This window comes from Sminthopsis crassicaudata, chromosome 2 (genome assembly GCF_048593235.1).
Source record: "Sminthopsis crassicaudata isolate SCR6 chromosome 2, ASM4859323v1, whole genome shotgun sequence".
In the NCBI taxonomy this organism is placed as follows: Eukaryota; Metazoa; Chordata; class Mammalia; order Dasyuromorphia; family Dasyuridae; genus Sminthopsis; species Sminthopsis crassicaudata.
The window spans coordinates 653,700,637-653,716,276 of NC_133618.1; the positions used below are offsets into that span (position 1 = coordinate 653,700,637).

General features: G+C 36.6%; 1 protein-coding gene across 1 annotated transcript in view; it reads right to left on the reverse strand.

Annotated features, from left to right (window-relative positions):
* The window catches only part of LRMDA (leucine rich melanocyte differentiation associated), a 1,299,052-nt gene that overhangs the window by 483,848 nt on the left and 799,564 nt on the right, over positions 1–15,640 (reverse strand). The gene's annotated exons all lie outside the window — the stretch shown is intronic.

Below are 15,640 nucleotides of genomic sequence, written 5' to 3' on the forward strand. Positions count from 1 at the left end.
TCCAACTCATTTCACAGGATACTGAGGCAAAGTTTGCCCGGGTCACCCAGATAGTAAGTATCTGAGATCAGATTTGAATTCTGATCTGGACATCCTCACCAGTGATCCCTTTCCCCCAAATTTCTAAGCTTAAAGATTAAAAAAAAAAAAAAGTTGTTTTAATTTCTTCCAACTGGAAGCTCTCTGTTCTGACCCCTAGCGCCAAACCTCTCTATCCAGCTATCAACCACCTCTAACTTCCCTGAACTGAGCAGTGATGACAGAATTTCAGTCTCATGCTCTATATTGTCCCCGTCTACACCAAATGGTCCACTTTTTCCATCTGCGGTTCCTCCTTGGGAGACATGGAATGCTGGTGAGCTCTACTGTAAAGAACTTCAACAGACATTTTTTAAAAAGGACCCATCATGAGAGGGTGGAAATATTCATTTACTTCCCCATGCAACTATAATCACTCCTTGTAAAAATGTCTGTTTTTCCTGTTACCTTCTATATGCCAAATTCTCCAGTTAGGAAAGAGCTGACAACTTATTGGAGAATTCATCTTTTCTCCCTGCCAGCTCTCCCAGCCTTCCATATATTGCCCCCCAATCCCAAATACACACACACACACACACACACACACACACACACACACACAGACATTCATACACACATACATCTACACCAATACACTTTATTAAGTTTTTTTAAAAGTTCTCCTCTATTTTCTTTTAGCAAGTGAAATTCAACAAATGTTTATACCAGTTGCCTGGCAACACCAAGAAGCAAATCCATCACTTAAAAAAAACCTGCATTAGCCACAGGTGGTTTGGGAGAGAGATTGGGTTCAGAAATGCCCCCCTCACTAACCTTCCTCACCCACGTGGGGGGCACACTTAAAGTATATAAATAACTTCATGAGGAATGTTCAATTTCAACTTTTTCTGTGAATAAACAAAGAGTTTTTGTGAATAACACCAAGTACCACTTTATACCCCTCTTGAGCCTGGTAAAAGTTTCAAGTTTACAAGCAAATGTTTCAGCATCATAAATAAATCTGGCTCAAAGATGGGGTTCTGTCTGCAGATGGTCAATGATAGGAAAGGAGAAAAAAAGTTTCTGATAAACAAGCAATTAGAACAAACCCAAAGATACCAACATTAGGGACAAAAATTCATTATTCGGAAAAAACTGTTGGGAAAACTGGAAATTAGTATGGCAGAAATTAGATATGGATCCACACTTAACACCATATACCAAGATAAGATCAAAATGGGTCCATGATTTAGGCATAAAGAATGAGATCATAAATAGATTAGAAGAACAGAGGATAGTCTACCTATCAGACCTGTGGAGGAGGAAGGAATTTATGACCAGAGGAGAACTAGAGATCATTATTGATCACAAAATAGAAGATTTTGATTACATCAAACTAAAAAGTTTCTGTACAAACAATACTAATGCAAACAAGATTAGAAGGGAAGTAACAAATTGGGAAAATATTTTTAAAAGTAGAGGTTCTGACAAAGGTCTCATTTCCAAAATATATAGAGAACTAACCCTGATTTATAGGAAACCAAACCATTCTCCAGTTGATAAATGGTCAAGGGATATGAACAGACAGTTCTCAGATGATGAAATTGAAACTATTTCCACTCATATGAAAGAGTGTTCCAAATCGCTACTGATCAGAGAAATGCAAATTAAGACAACTCTGAGATACCACTACACACCTGTCAGATTGGCTAAGATGACAGGAACAAATAATGATGAATGTTGGAGGGGATGTGGGAAAACTGGGACACTGATACATTGTTGGTGGAGTTGTGAAAGAATCCGGCCTTTCTGGAGAGCAATCTGGAACTATGCCCAAAAAGTTATCAAACTGTGCATACCCTTTGACCCAGCATTGCTGTTTTTAGGATTATATCCCAAAGAAATACTAAAGCGCAGAAAGGGACCTGTATGTGCCAAAATGTTTGTGGCAGCTCTTTTTGTTGTAGCTAGAAACTGGAAGTTGAATGGATGTCCATCAATTGGAGAATGGTTGGGTAAATTGTGGTATATGAAGGTTATGGAATATTATTGCTCTGTAAGAAATGACCAGCAGGAGGAATACAGAGAGGCTTGGAGAGACTTAAATCAACTGCTGCTGAGTGAAATGAGCAGAACCAGAAGATCACTATACACTTCAACAACAATGCTGTATGAGGATGTATTCTGATGGAAGTGGAAATCTTCAACATAAAGAAAAGCCAACTCACTTCCAGTTGATAAATGATGGACAGAAATAACCATACCCAGAGAAGGAATACTGGGAAATGAATGTAAATTGTTAGCACTACTGTCTATTTACCCAGGTTACTTATACCTTCGGAAGCTAATAATTAATGTGCAACAAGAAAATGGTATTTACACACATATATTGTATCTAGGTTATATTGTAACACATGTAAAATGTATGGGATTGCCTGTCATCGGGGGGAGGGAGTGAAGGGAGGGAAGGGATAATTTGGAAAAATGAATAAAAAAATAAAATTAAATTAAAAAAAAAAAGAAAACCCTAAAAAAAAAAAAACAAGCAATTAAATTATTAGTTTATTTAGGGATGTGTGTGTGTTTGTGTGTGTGTATGTGTGTGCGCGCACGTGCGCTTCACTGGCATGGATAATCTCCACACAACAGAAGTTTATCATAGTTCTATAACATTTTGGTTCAAAGATGTTTTTAAAGCCAAAGATCAAGGCATTTCAAAAATCCATTAGTTCAACGTCCTCATTTTTCAGATGGGGAAACTGAGGCACAGAAAGGCTAAATTACTTGTTCAAGTTCACACAAGTAATAAGCACCAGATGAGGAATATGAACCTAGAACTTCTCACTCTAAACCCAATGTTGTATTGTGTTTTATTTTTCCACCTTCTCAGAGTGACTTTGTCCAAGATCAGGTTAACTAGTAAGTACCAGAGAGACAAATCTATAACTCTGTTGATCTAACTTTATCACAGAATTACAAATATACATATGTATACTTATATGTGTGCATATAAATACACACTTGTACATATTTTTGTGTGTGTCTGTAGATTTCACTTGCCAATATATGTGCTTTTGAAACTAAGAGACGAGATCCCAAACCCCAGAGAATGGATATATCAGTCTTTTATGGCCCAAGTATGGATGACTTAGCAGGAAGTAGTCAAGTACATAATTATGTAATCAAGATCTGAGATTTCATTTCTTTATAATTTTTCCTTCTTACATATATAGTGAATAATTAGACACTTTACTCTCAGGGAGGTTTCTGTTCAGAAGTGAATGAGGAAGAGGAACGTGGGAAAGATCTATTTATGCCTATCCAAGAGATTTAAACTAAATACATGGTCCATTTCTCCAACTCATCTCATGTGCCTGGAATTTCCATATTTAGGTCTACAAAAGCAACTCCAACTCAGGACCCAGGGCAAGCATTCAAAGTGCTAATATCAACAAAAACACCATAGTAATTATTATTATTATTATTATTATTAATTGCTAACACTTAATATCTTTATAGTTTCCTCCTTTATCATTCCTCCTTTATCACTTTTTGAGATAATTAGTCCCATCAGTCATTTCCTCAAATATAAAATACTGCTTTTGATTTGTCCTAAATTACTTTCTCTCCATCTCTTTTCTTAATCTTTCACTTTTCCTCTCTCTCCTTCGTCTTCCCCTTCCCCAACCTCAGTCTTATACACGCATATAATTTGCAGACCTGTATTGATGGAATGAGATTCTGCACCTAAGGATTCCCTAGAAAAGGGCTAATCCCTATGTCAAGGGACCTTTGACCTACTTATCTATCTATATAGTTCTATACATATGTACTTTATACACATATACTTATAGAGAGAAAGTTTTTGGAACTAGATAAAGAACTCTTTCTACCAATTCAGGGCATTACCTTCTCTGAAAGTTGAACTCTTAGAAAGGGATCTGACGACTGAGAGGTAAACATGACTTTAAAAGCAGAGTTATGAAGACAGATGATTCAAGTTTAACTTTCCACTAAAACAAGGTACTTCTCATTCATCAATGCATGCTTATAGATACATATGTTGACATACATTTATACACCTGACACAAATTTATATGTATATACATATAGCAATGTATATGTGATATAGCCTAATATGCCTATATACTTTTTGTATGCTCATGTACGTTGTGTTAATATTAATACATTTCTATATGTATCACATCAAAACAACAATAGTTGACATTTCTACAATCACCATGATATTAAAAAATCACTTTACCTACATTATTTCATTTGATCTTCACAAGTAGCTTCCACTTTTATGAATAAAAGAACATAGAGAAATTAAATGATTTGCTCAGGTCATCCAGCTAGTGACTGTCAGAGGCAGGGTTTGAATTTATCTCTCCTGATATCAAATCCAATTCTCTTTATGTGACATCTGATTGTCTCTTATCTTTATGTATTTCATCACCCAGCAGGAATAAGGAAAATGCCCACATGAAATCACCAAAAATAGCATTCTAGGTTTTTAATTGGTAAAATACCTACTCATTTTCTTTCTTTTTCCTTTCTTTTTTCATTCTTTCTTTTCTTTTCTTTTTTTATAAATGTGGTATTGACATCACTGAAGCCACAGAAATCACAACACATGCTTAGAGGGCCTCAAAGCATCAATTCCAAAGGAGATACTTGGGTACCAATGCCCTCCTCCTTAACTTGGACCTTCCCCACTATTTAGTAAATCCACATTCCTAAGGGGCAGCAATTTTGTAATGTTCCCAACATTAGAATAAATTATTTTCACCTATAGACCTCTACTCTGACTCACAAGGAGTTAACAGGCTCACATTAAATGGAGGCTGTTTCATTTAACTGATACTAGAATTAAATGAAATGAATACAATCAATTAAACATTCATAAAGGGGGACTGGAGGAGACAAACAAATAACATTCCCCTATTTGCCATCTGTAACAGAAGGCAGCAAGGAAAAAACCCACAAAAATAACAACAAAAAAGGATAACAGAAAAGCTAAGTAATGGCCCAGATTTCAAAGAGTCATTTAACTTCAGCCCTTTAAAGTTCCCAAATTTAAAACATTTCTTAGAAATATTTCCTGTTTAACTCAAACAGAAACAGAATGAGTGTCAATTGTTATGGCACTCATTCTCCTGACCACAATGGTATCCCAGAAACTTTGCATTGTCCCTGCAGTAACCAGGGGAGTTGAATGACAGGGTTGGGAAAATCAAAAAGAACCTGTTTAGAATCTGCCCAAAGAAGCCATCATCTATAGCTTTTGTGGGGAGCAAATCAGAGGAATTCAGAGCTGGAAAGCACCTCAGCCCCTAGCTTGATCTGTGCCTGACAAGATTGAAAAATGGATGGATTGATAGAGAAAAACAAGTGAAAGAAAGAGAGAAAAGAAGGAAGGAAGGAAAGAAGGAAAAAAGAAAGAAAGAAAAAGAAAGGAAAGAAGGAAGCAAATGTGGAAGGAAAGAAGGAAGAAAGAAAGAAAGAAAGAAAAAGAAAGGAAGGAAGGGAGGAAGAAAGAGAATGGAAGGAAGGGAGGAAGAAAAAGGAAAGAAGGGAGGAAAAAAGCAAGGAAGGGAGAGAAGGAAGAAAGAAAGAGAAAGCAAGGGAGGAAAGAAGGAAAAAAGAAAGAAAGAAAAAGAAAGGAAGGAAGGAAAAAAAGAAAAGTAAACTTTTAAAATTTATTATCTGTCAAACACTGAATTATGTAAGGGAGATACAAATATAAGCAGACAGTACTAGAGCTCAAGAAGTTTTAAATTATAATAAAGAAAAGACAACACATAATAGGAAGCTGGAAAAGAGTGGGTACAAGGCAACATGGTGCTGCCAGAACACAGGGAGGTGTTCTAGAGTCCTGGTTCTGGACAATATATGGTGAACCCTCTCCTCTGCACCTGAATCCCAAGGAGGTGTCCAAGGGGATGCACAGAATAGAGTCCACAAGGCATGGATATGACCTGGTTTGGGGCAAGATTAGGCAAAAGGTTTCCTCACAAAGCCCATCATTCCATGAGGATGGCATCCACAATATGTACAACTATTGTCCATTTGTTTTTTTCTGGAAGATCTCCACTGGTGAGAAACCCACTCCCACACGACACAGTTCATTACACTCACTTAACGATAGTTCTAATGTTCAGGAGTTAGTAACGCCTACTATATAGCTGCCTACAACTTCTATTAGCTGCTCTCCATGTTCAAAGTATTTTTAGTATTTGGGGAAATTCAGTGAGTGTATAAATGCAAAAAGAGCATCATTTCCACAAACTCAGGCAACAGGATAGAGAGTGTCCCCCAATCCCAGGAAGAACCCTAGAGGTGTTAACTCCGGTGATATTGATACCAACAGGAAAGAGACAAGTGTAAAAGGGTTTTTTTTTCTGAAACTTCTCCTTACTAACTCAGAAGTCAGGAAAGGTTTTTTCTTTGTTATGTTGGGAGCAGTTTGTTTTGGGAAGGTGGCTACTAGTGAATTTTGCCAGGGAGCCTGGGATTTCTTTTATCCAGGGCAAATAGCCTCGCCAGCAGCATTTTGATAAGAACTTGCCAAAATATAACATCAGCTGTCTTCACAACACATTACTCCACTGTTTGTTCAATAGCCCCGACATTTAAAAGGCAATAAGTACAGAGAAGAGAGAGGCAGCTTGAGAAAAGGTGTTAGTTTTGTGTGCTCTGATGGCATCCATTTCCACCATGGAACATTGGTACCAGACTGTCAGCAAAATATTAAGGCAGAAGGTGTCCGGATGGGAGGGGGCAGCCAGTGCTTCATGGGGCTTCCTCATCAAATGACTCCAGAGCAGCTTTTGGAAAAGTTGACAGAGGAAGGAAGCAAACTTAAGGAAGGAGCCTGCTGGGTTACCTTAGTAGGGGGATAATGCTTTAGAGATTTAGGGAGGAGAAAGGAAAGAAGGGATTCTGGAGAGGTAGGAAAAGGAGGGAAGGGAAACGAGAGAGAAAGAGATGGGGGAGAAAGAAGGGAAGGGAGAAAGAGAGAGCCAGAGGCAGAGTTAGAAAGAATAAGAGGGGAGGAAAGGGAAAAGAAAAGAGAGGACGGGGTAGGAGAAAAGAGGAAAGGAGAAGAGGGGAAAGGGGAAGGGGAAGGAGAGGGGAGGAAAAAACAAAAAAAGGAAAAATTGTCGGTCCCCTGTTTGTCAAGGCTCTGACTTTGCCCTTTTCTGTTTCTAAACTCTCTCCATTAGGAGTCTGGACCATTCCCCTGGTTTTAATTATCAAGACACTATTCAGATAACTCCCAAATATCTCATTCCAACTTTGATTTCTGAATCTATTGGATTCCACTCCTGAATCTCCAATTGTCTGCTGGACAACACCACCCAGGAATCCTATTAATACCCCAAGCTCAATTTTTCCAAAACTGAGTTCATCATCCTCTCTGCAAACTCCAATTCTCCTCAGTTTCCCATTTTTGTCAATGTCATCCTTGATCCTTTCCTCTCTTGCATCCCAAAACACAATCACTTACTTCAGCCTGATCATTACTCTTCTGTGATACTTCTTATATATATGTTTCTTCCCTTCCATTCCCACATCCATTGCTCTTGTTCGGGCCCTACTCCTCTCTTTCTAACTACTGAAACAACCTCTATGATCATTCATTCTTCTCTCAAGATAGAGAGACACTTTAGAATGGGAGGGGGGTTCTTTAACTTGGGGTCCATGAATTATGTTTTAAATACTATGATAACTTTATTTGCAATCCTATGTATTTTATTTTATTCATTAAAAACAATATCCTAAGGAATTCATGGGATTTCTCTAGATTGCCAAAGGGTCCAAGACACAAAAAGCACTTCTGTACTAGAAATAAGAGACAGCCCTCACTCCTAGAATCACTGTTTCAGATATATGGGAGTGTTAGGGAAGCACATAGGTTCTTGGTATTTCCATCCCCGTATTTCAAAAAGTTCTAAATATTAATAGTAGCTGACATTTCAGTATCATATTATATAATTATCATCACCATCATCATGATAATAGCTAACATTTATATTGCATTTGATAAAGTGTTTTGTCTCCTTTGATCACACATGATCTCCTTTTCATTTTACACGTACAAGGTAAGGAGAGCAAGTGTTACCTGCCCATTTTTATATATAAGGAAACTGAGGCTTGGAGAAGTTAGAGGTATTGTCAAAGCAGCTTATAAATGGTGGAGTTAAGATTCTAGCCCAGAAACAGTATGAGCAGAGTCATCATGGCAGGACAGCAGTGGAAGAAGCTTAATGAGCAGGGACTCAGCTCCATTGGAATATAGAGTGTTCAAAGTAATATAACAGAAGGGTAGGAAGGCAAAGATTATAGAAAGGTTATAGAAAGTTATACTTCTAAATCACCAAAATAAAATCAACCTTCTATCTGTATTTAAGATACACCTTTTTAACCAGATGGATTCACATGTGAATTCTACCAAACATTTAAAGAACAATTAGCCCCAATGCTATATAAACTATTTGAAAAAATAGAGGATGAAGGAGTCCTACCAAACTCCTTTTATGACACAGACATGGTACTGATACCTAAACCAGGTCGATCGAAAACTGAGAAAGAAAATTATAGACCAATTTCCTTAATGAATATTGATGCTAAAATCTTAAATAAGATATTAGCAAAAAGACTTCAGAAAATCATCTCCAGGATAATACACTATGATCAAGTAGGATTCATACCAGGAATGCAGGGCTGGTTTAATATTAGGAAAACTATTAGTATAATTGACCATATTAATAATCAAATTAATAAAAACCATATGATCATCTCAATAGATGCAGAAAAAGCCTTTGACAAAATCCAACATCCATTCCTACTAAAAACTCTTGAGAGTATAGGAATAAATGGATTATTCCTTAGAATAATCAGGAGCATATATTTAAGACCGTCAGTAAGCATAATATGCAATAGAAATAAACTTCAAACTTTCCCAGTAAGATCAGGAGTGAAACAAGGTTGCCCACTATCACCATTACTATTCAATATAGTACTAGAAACTCTAGCCTCGGCAATAAGAGCTGAGAAAGAGATTCAAGGAATTAGAGTAGGAAATGAGGAAATCAAATTGTCACTTTTCGCAGATGACATGATGGTATACTTAGAGAATCCCAAAGACTCTGCTAAAAAGCTATTAGAAATAATTCAGAATTTTAGCAAAGTGGCAGGATACAAAATAAATCCACATAAATCCTCAGCAGTCTTATATATCACCAACAAAATGCAACAGCAAGAGATACAAAGAGAAATTCCATTCCAAAAAAATGTTGAGAGTATAAAGTATTTGGGAATCCATCTACCAAAGAATAGTCAGGAATTATATGAGAAAAATTACAAAACACTTGCCACAAAAATAAAGTCAGATTTAAATAATTGGAAAGACATTCAGTGCTCTTGGATAGGCCGAGCGAATATAATAAAGATGACAATACTCCCCAAACTAATCTATTTATTTAGTGCTATACCAATCAGACTCCCAAGAAACTATTTTAATGACCTAGAAAAAATAACAACAAAATTCATATGGAACAACAAAAGGTCGAGAATTGCAAGGGGACTAATGAAAAAAAAAAAGTCAGAGGAAGGTGGTCTAAGTGTACCTGATCTAAAGCTGTATTATATAGCAGCAGTCACCAAAACCATTTGGTACTGGCTAAGAAATAGAACGGTAGATCAGTGGAACAGATTAGCTACAAAGGACAAAAAAAGGTACATATATAGCAATCTAATCTTTGACAAACCCAAAGATACCAACATTAGGGATAAAAATTCATTATTTGGAAAAAACTGTTGGAAAAACTGGAAATTAGTATGGCAGAAATTAGATATGGATCCACACTTAACACCATATACCAAGATAAGATCAAAATGGGTCCATGATTTAGGCATAAAGAATGAGATCATAAATAGATTAGAAGAACAGAGGATAGTCTACCTCTCAGACCTGTGGAGGAGGAAGGAATTTATGACCAGAGGAGAACTAGAGATCATTATTGATCACAAAATAGAAGATTTTGATTACATCAAACTAAAAAGTTTCTGTACAAACAATACTAATGCAAACAAGATTAGAAGGGAAGTAACAAATTGGGAAAATATTTTTAAAAGTAAAGGTTCTGACAAAGGTCTCATTTCCAAAATATATAGAGAACTAACCCTGATTTATAGGAAACCAAACCATTCTCCAGTTGATAAATGGTCAAGGGATATGAACAGACAATTCTCAGAGGAAGAAATTGAAACTATATCCACTCACATGAAAGAGTGTTCCAAATCACTACTGATCAGAGAAATGCAAATTAAGACCACTCTGAGATACCACTACACACCTGTCAGATTGGCTAAGATGACAGGAACAAATAATGATGAATGTTGGAGGGGATGTGGGAAAACTGGGACACTAATACATTGTTGGTGGAGTTGTGAAAGAATCCAGCCATTCTGGAGAGCAATCTGGAATTATGCCCAAAAGGTTATCAAACTGTGCATACCCTTTGACCCAGCATTGCTGTTTTTAGGATTATATCCCAAAGAAATACTAAAGTGTGGAAAGGGACCTGTATGTGCCAAAATGTTTGTGGCAGCTCTTTTTGTTGTAGCTAGAAACTGGAAGTTGAATGGATGTCCATCAATTGGAGAATGGTTGGGTAAATTATGGTATATGAAGGTTATGGAATATTATTGCTCTGTAAGAAATGACCAGCAGGAGGAATACAGAGAGGCTTGGAGAGACTTAAATCAACTGATGCTGAGTGAAAAGAGCAGAACCAGAAGATCGCTGTACACTTCAACAACAATGCTGTATGAGGATGTATTCTGATGGAAGTGGAAATCTTCAACATAAAGAAGAGCCAACTCACTTCCAGTTGATCAATGATGGACAGAAACAACTACACCCAGAGAAGGAACACTGGGAAGTGAATGTAAACTGTTAGCACTACTGTCTATCTACCCAGGTTACTTATACCTTCGGAATCTAATACTTAACGTGCAACAAGAAAATGGTATTTACACACATATATTGTATCTAGGTTATATTGTAACACATGTAAAATGTATGGGATTACCTGTCATCAAGGGGAGGGAGTAGAGGGAGGGAGGGGATAATTTGGAAAAATGAATAAAAATAAATAAATAAATAAACTGCTTTCAGAAAAAAAAAAAAAAAAAAGATACACCTTTTTATCTGAAGCTGCCCACAGTTTCCATAGAGATAGCACAATAAAACAATAGCTAACATTTATATAGTGCTTACTATGTGCCAAGAACTGTGCTAAATGTTTTATAAATGTTATTTCACTGGATCCTCACAACAATTCTAGGAGATAGATGCTTTTATTAAATATAAATAAATAAATAAATAAATATATATATATATACTTTATATGTGAGGAAACTGAGGGAAACAGGGTAAGGAACTTGTTCAGGATCACATTACTAGTAAGTACCTGAGGCTGGGTTTGAACTCAGATTTCCTTGACTCCAAGACTATCCAGTATTCTATCTACTGAGCCAACCGAGGCCCACGAATTTTTTAAAAAAATATTTTGGTGAATATATTTCAATATAATTGGTTTCCTTTTTTACTCCTAAGTATTTTACTTTACACATTATACATATTATTTTTTAAAAAGGTCCATTGGCTCCTTCAAACAGATAAAATGTTCCATGATACATACCTAAAAAATTAAGAATTTCTGTTCTAGAAGATAGCACCTACATCTAGGAGTCTGACCACTAATTTCTGTTCTGGCTCCTATTTAGTGGTAGGATCATGGAAAAATCATTTTACATCTCATTCAGTTTTCTTTTCCCACAAAATGAAGATTATAATACCTGTGGTATTTACCTCCTAAAATGGTTGTGAGATAGTGTATGGAAAGCACTTTACATACTTTAAAGAACTATATAAATGCACTGTCCCCTCATGCTTGAATGTAATGTCCCTCCTCATCTCTTTCCACCTCCTAGATATAAAAGTTTCCTTTGGGGCAGCTAGGTTGCACAGTGGATAGAGCACAAGCTCTGAAGTCAGGAGGACCTGAATTCAAATATGGCCTCAGACACTTAACACTTCCTAGCTATATGATCCTGGGCAAGTCACTTAGCCCCAGCCTCAGGAAAAAAAAATAAAAAAGAAAGAAAAAAAATTTCCTTCAAAATTTGCTGAAACATTACCTTCTACATGATTTTGCTGATACTCCATCTATTAGTGTCTTTCTCCACCAAAATTACCCTGTATTTATTTTTACATAAATTTTATTCATTTTAGTTGTTCCATCTTTTTTAGTCATGTCTGATCTGCATGATCCCAGTTGGGGTTTTCTTGGCAAAGATTCTGGTATGATTTGCCATTTCCTTCTTGACTCATATAACAGAGAAGGAAACTGAGGTAAACAGGGTCACACAGCTGATAAGTGTCTAAAATCAGATTTGAACTCACAAAGATGAATCATCCTGATTTCAGCATCTTTTATATAAGTTTTTATATATTTATATGAGAATATATATGAGAATTTATATGAGAATATGAAAATTTTATATGAGTATATATGAGAAATCTAGAAATATATGAGAATGAGAGTCTTTTATATGTTTACATATATTTATATTATAGTTTTTATATACAATATAATATATTGTATATTATATTGTTATATGTAATATAATTATAATATAGATATTTATTGATTCTCCCCATTTGAGTATAAGCTATTTGAAGGCAGGTATCTGTATCCCCAGTGCTTGATGTATATCAGGCACTTTAAAGCATGTTGACTAAATAATGGTAGTGGAACACAGAAGAGCTAACGTAAAGTGCCACAAGGCCAGAACTGGCATTGGTTTCAGGTTTTCTGCCAGTGAGACACTGCCTGCTGGGAGGTCCACTTGCTTAGCTTGGATAATGGCTGTTTCCTGTTTTAGATTATCAGAGCCCTGAATGGAAGGATTAAGCATAATTCTGTGTCTATATATCACAGAACATAATTATGTGCATTGAGGGAAAGTATTCACTATGTGACAAGAAGAATTCGGCACATTTGTAAGCAATCTGGAAGCCTTTGACCCAAAAGACATTACAAATTCATTGCAAGTGAAGATTGAGATTGGGAAAGGAAGAGCAGAGTCACATCTAACAAAAGGGACTTTCAATCTTCCAACACTTAAGTGGGGCCTTTAGAGGGAAGAGGAATGGGTGCTTAGTGAACAGAGTAATAGGCAAAGGATGTGCCTCATAAAATACACGTAGAACCCCTGCTAGGGGGTCTGCCATGGCCCCCAAGATGAAGTGAATGCTGGGAGAGTTCTAGCAGGCTAATGAGAGAAGTCACCTTGACAAGGGCTTGTGATATAACGTGAGAAGCAAGGAAGTGAAAGACAAGAGAGGTCTGGAAGGCTCCTGTCTTTGTCACCAAGAAGTAAGATGATCTGTCGTTTCCGATGAGCTCTGGCAATGCTGGTGCTTGGCTCTGCAAGCTCTTGGAGACATCTGAGTTTTCAAGAGGAAGATAAGGCTGGAGGGCATTCAGCACAATGCCATAGAAGGAACTCTGGGATGCAAGGGATGGAAACGACCTTAGGATCTGGCAGCCACATGGCGCGCTTCAGGGGACAAAGTGTGAAGAGCCTTAAGCTGAGTCCTGCTCCTAACACACAGGAGGCTTTGAGGGAACATTAGTCATAAAGGTCACCTCTAACTATTCACTTTTAAAAAAAAAATAGAGAGAGATAAGTATTCTTCCTTCTACAATGGGTGACTGGATTTTTTATAAAGTTCTGTTAGCTATTTTCCAAAAAGGACTTAAGAAGGTGTGATACTATCACTTTTCCTTCCTTCCTCTCTCTTACCCCAAAGCTGTTCAGGAATGAATGAAGTTTAAAAAAAAAAAAAAGGTGAAAAAAGGAATGAATGAAGTGACTATTCAAAGTTCTTTCTGATCTAAAGATTCCAGATCTTGGCTTTTATAATAGTATGTGTATGACAGGAATGGACTGCCAGATCCTAGAGAAGCATCTATATAGGGGGCTTTGATTGGAAAGCCCCACCACCATCGCCACTGTATGCCATGTAGTTTGAAATTAAATCATTAAAGATTCATTTTTTCCAATTAATAAGGCTTGCCTTTTAATATATGAACCCCAGAAGGAAAAAATGTTAAGCCCCCATTTATTTATAAATACTGGTTTGATTTCATCAGTGTAAGGAACACCCAGTGTGAAAACTGCTTCCACATTTCAAAAGACAAATCATCTCTAATTTATAATCTTAGTCACTTGACACACTTAGAGGTCAACCGACTTGCCCACAGTTCCATAGCATAGCATTATACTCTGTGTCAAGAGGATTTAAACTCATGCATTCTGGGAACAAAGGCTGGCTTCTGCCCACCATACCACATTGTGTCTCATTATTTCTTCTTTGGTGAATTGTTTTTCTTTCTTTTTTTTTTTTTCAGAGAGATGCTTTTTTTTCTATCAGATAGCTGAGAATGGAGCACTTTTAGAATGGGCATTTTGCTGTAAGGAGAAGATGGAGTAGAGAATATGGTTGAGAGCAGAGTAGGTTTATGTATAGCAGAGTATAGGGTAGTATGACAAAGAAAAAAAAAAGAACACTACAAAACATAAAGAAGCATGTACCAAGGACATAATATTACAACTTTGTAGCATTATTATTAACATCAAAACTCACATTTGTATAGTTCTTTAAAGTTTATTTCAATAAAAACTTTATTCTTTCTTTTATTATTCACTTTCACAGAGGAGTGGACTGAGGTTTAAAGAGAGGAAGTCATTGATCCACTGTCATCCAATTAATAATTAATTCAGTTTGACAACAAGATTTAAACCATCAAGTTCATTACTTTTTGAACTGCATCTTGGTCCTGTAGAATGCTCTCTCACTTTTGTTGGGCTATATCTTTGTTTCTAGGATGAACATATTCACAGAGAAATAAGAGGAAATGTCTCTTTCTATAAAAGGGAATTAACATATTTGCATCAGGCAGTTATCAATCTGGCTTTGCCCAGAAGTCTAAACACAATTATGTGTAGAGTTTGGCTTCTGACTAGTGAGTCTAGTCCAATTCCCTGCCAAATAAAAATTCCTGACTTCATTTCTTCACACTGGCATTGTTATCCTGAGAACAATAGAATAATGTCCAAATGCTACCATTTCTGGAGACAGGCTGAAAGTCATTTCAGGGTGGAGGTCTCACAGAATAAGAAATACTCACCCACTCTGAGACTAGGTAGGAAATGCCAACAGCCCAATTTGAGAAAAACCGCTCCCATCATAAGCTTCACCCCATTTGAGCCCAGAGAAGAAGCCATTGTCATATAAGGAAACTCTTTTGCAAATCATTCATTTTGATCTATAAAGCAGTCATTTGCAATTATTCTCTATCATCTGAATTGTTTCTCCTCTCCGGAGGTCTTGGACCGATGTGCATAAACACAGAGGCAAGAAAGATGTGGAAAAATTATGTGGAAACCTAATTTGATAGAAGGATTTCAAATAGAGCCTGACACATCTGAATTCTAAATGTCCCAGATATTTCATCATCATATAGAACAGAAGCAATTG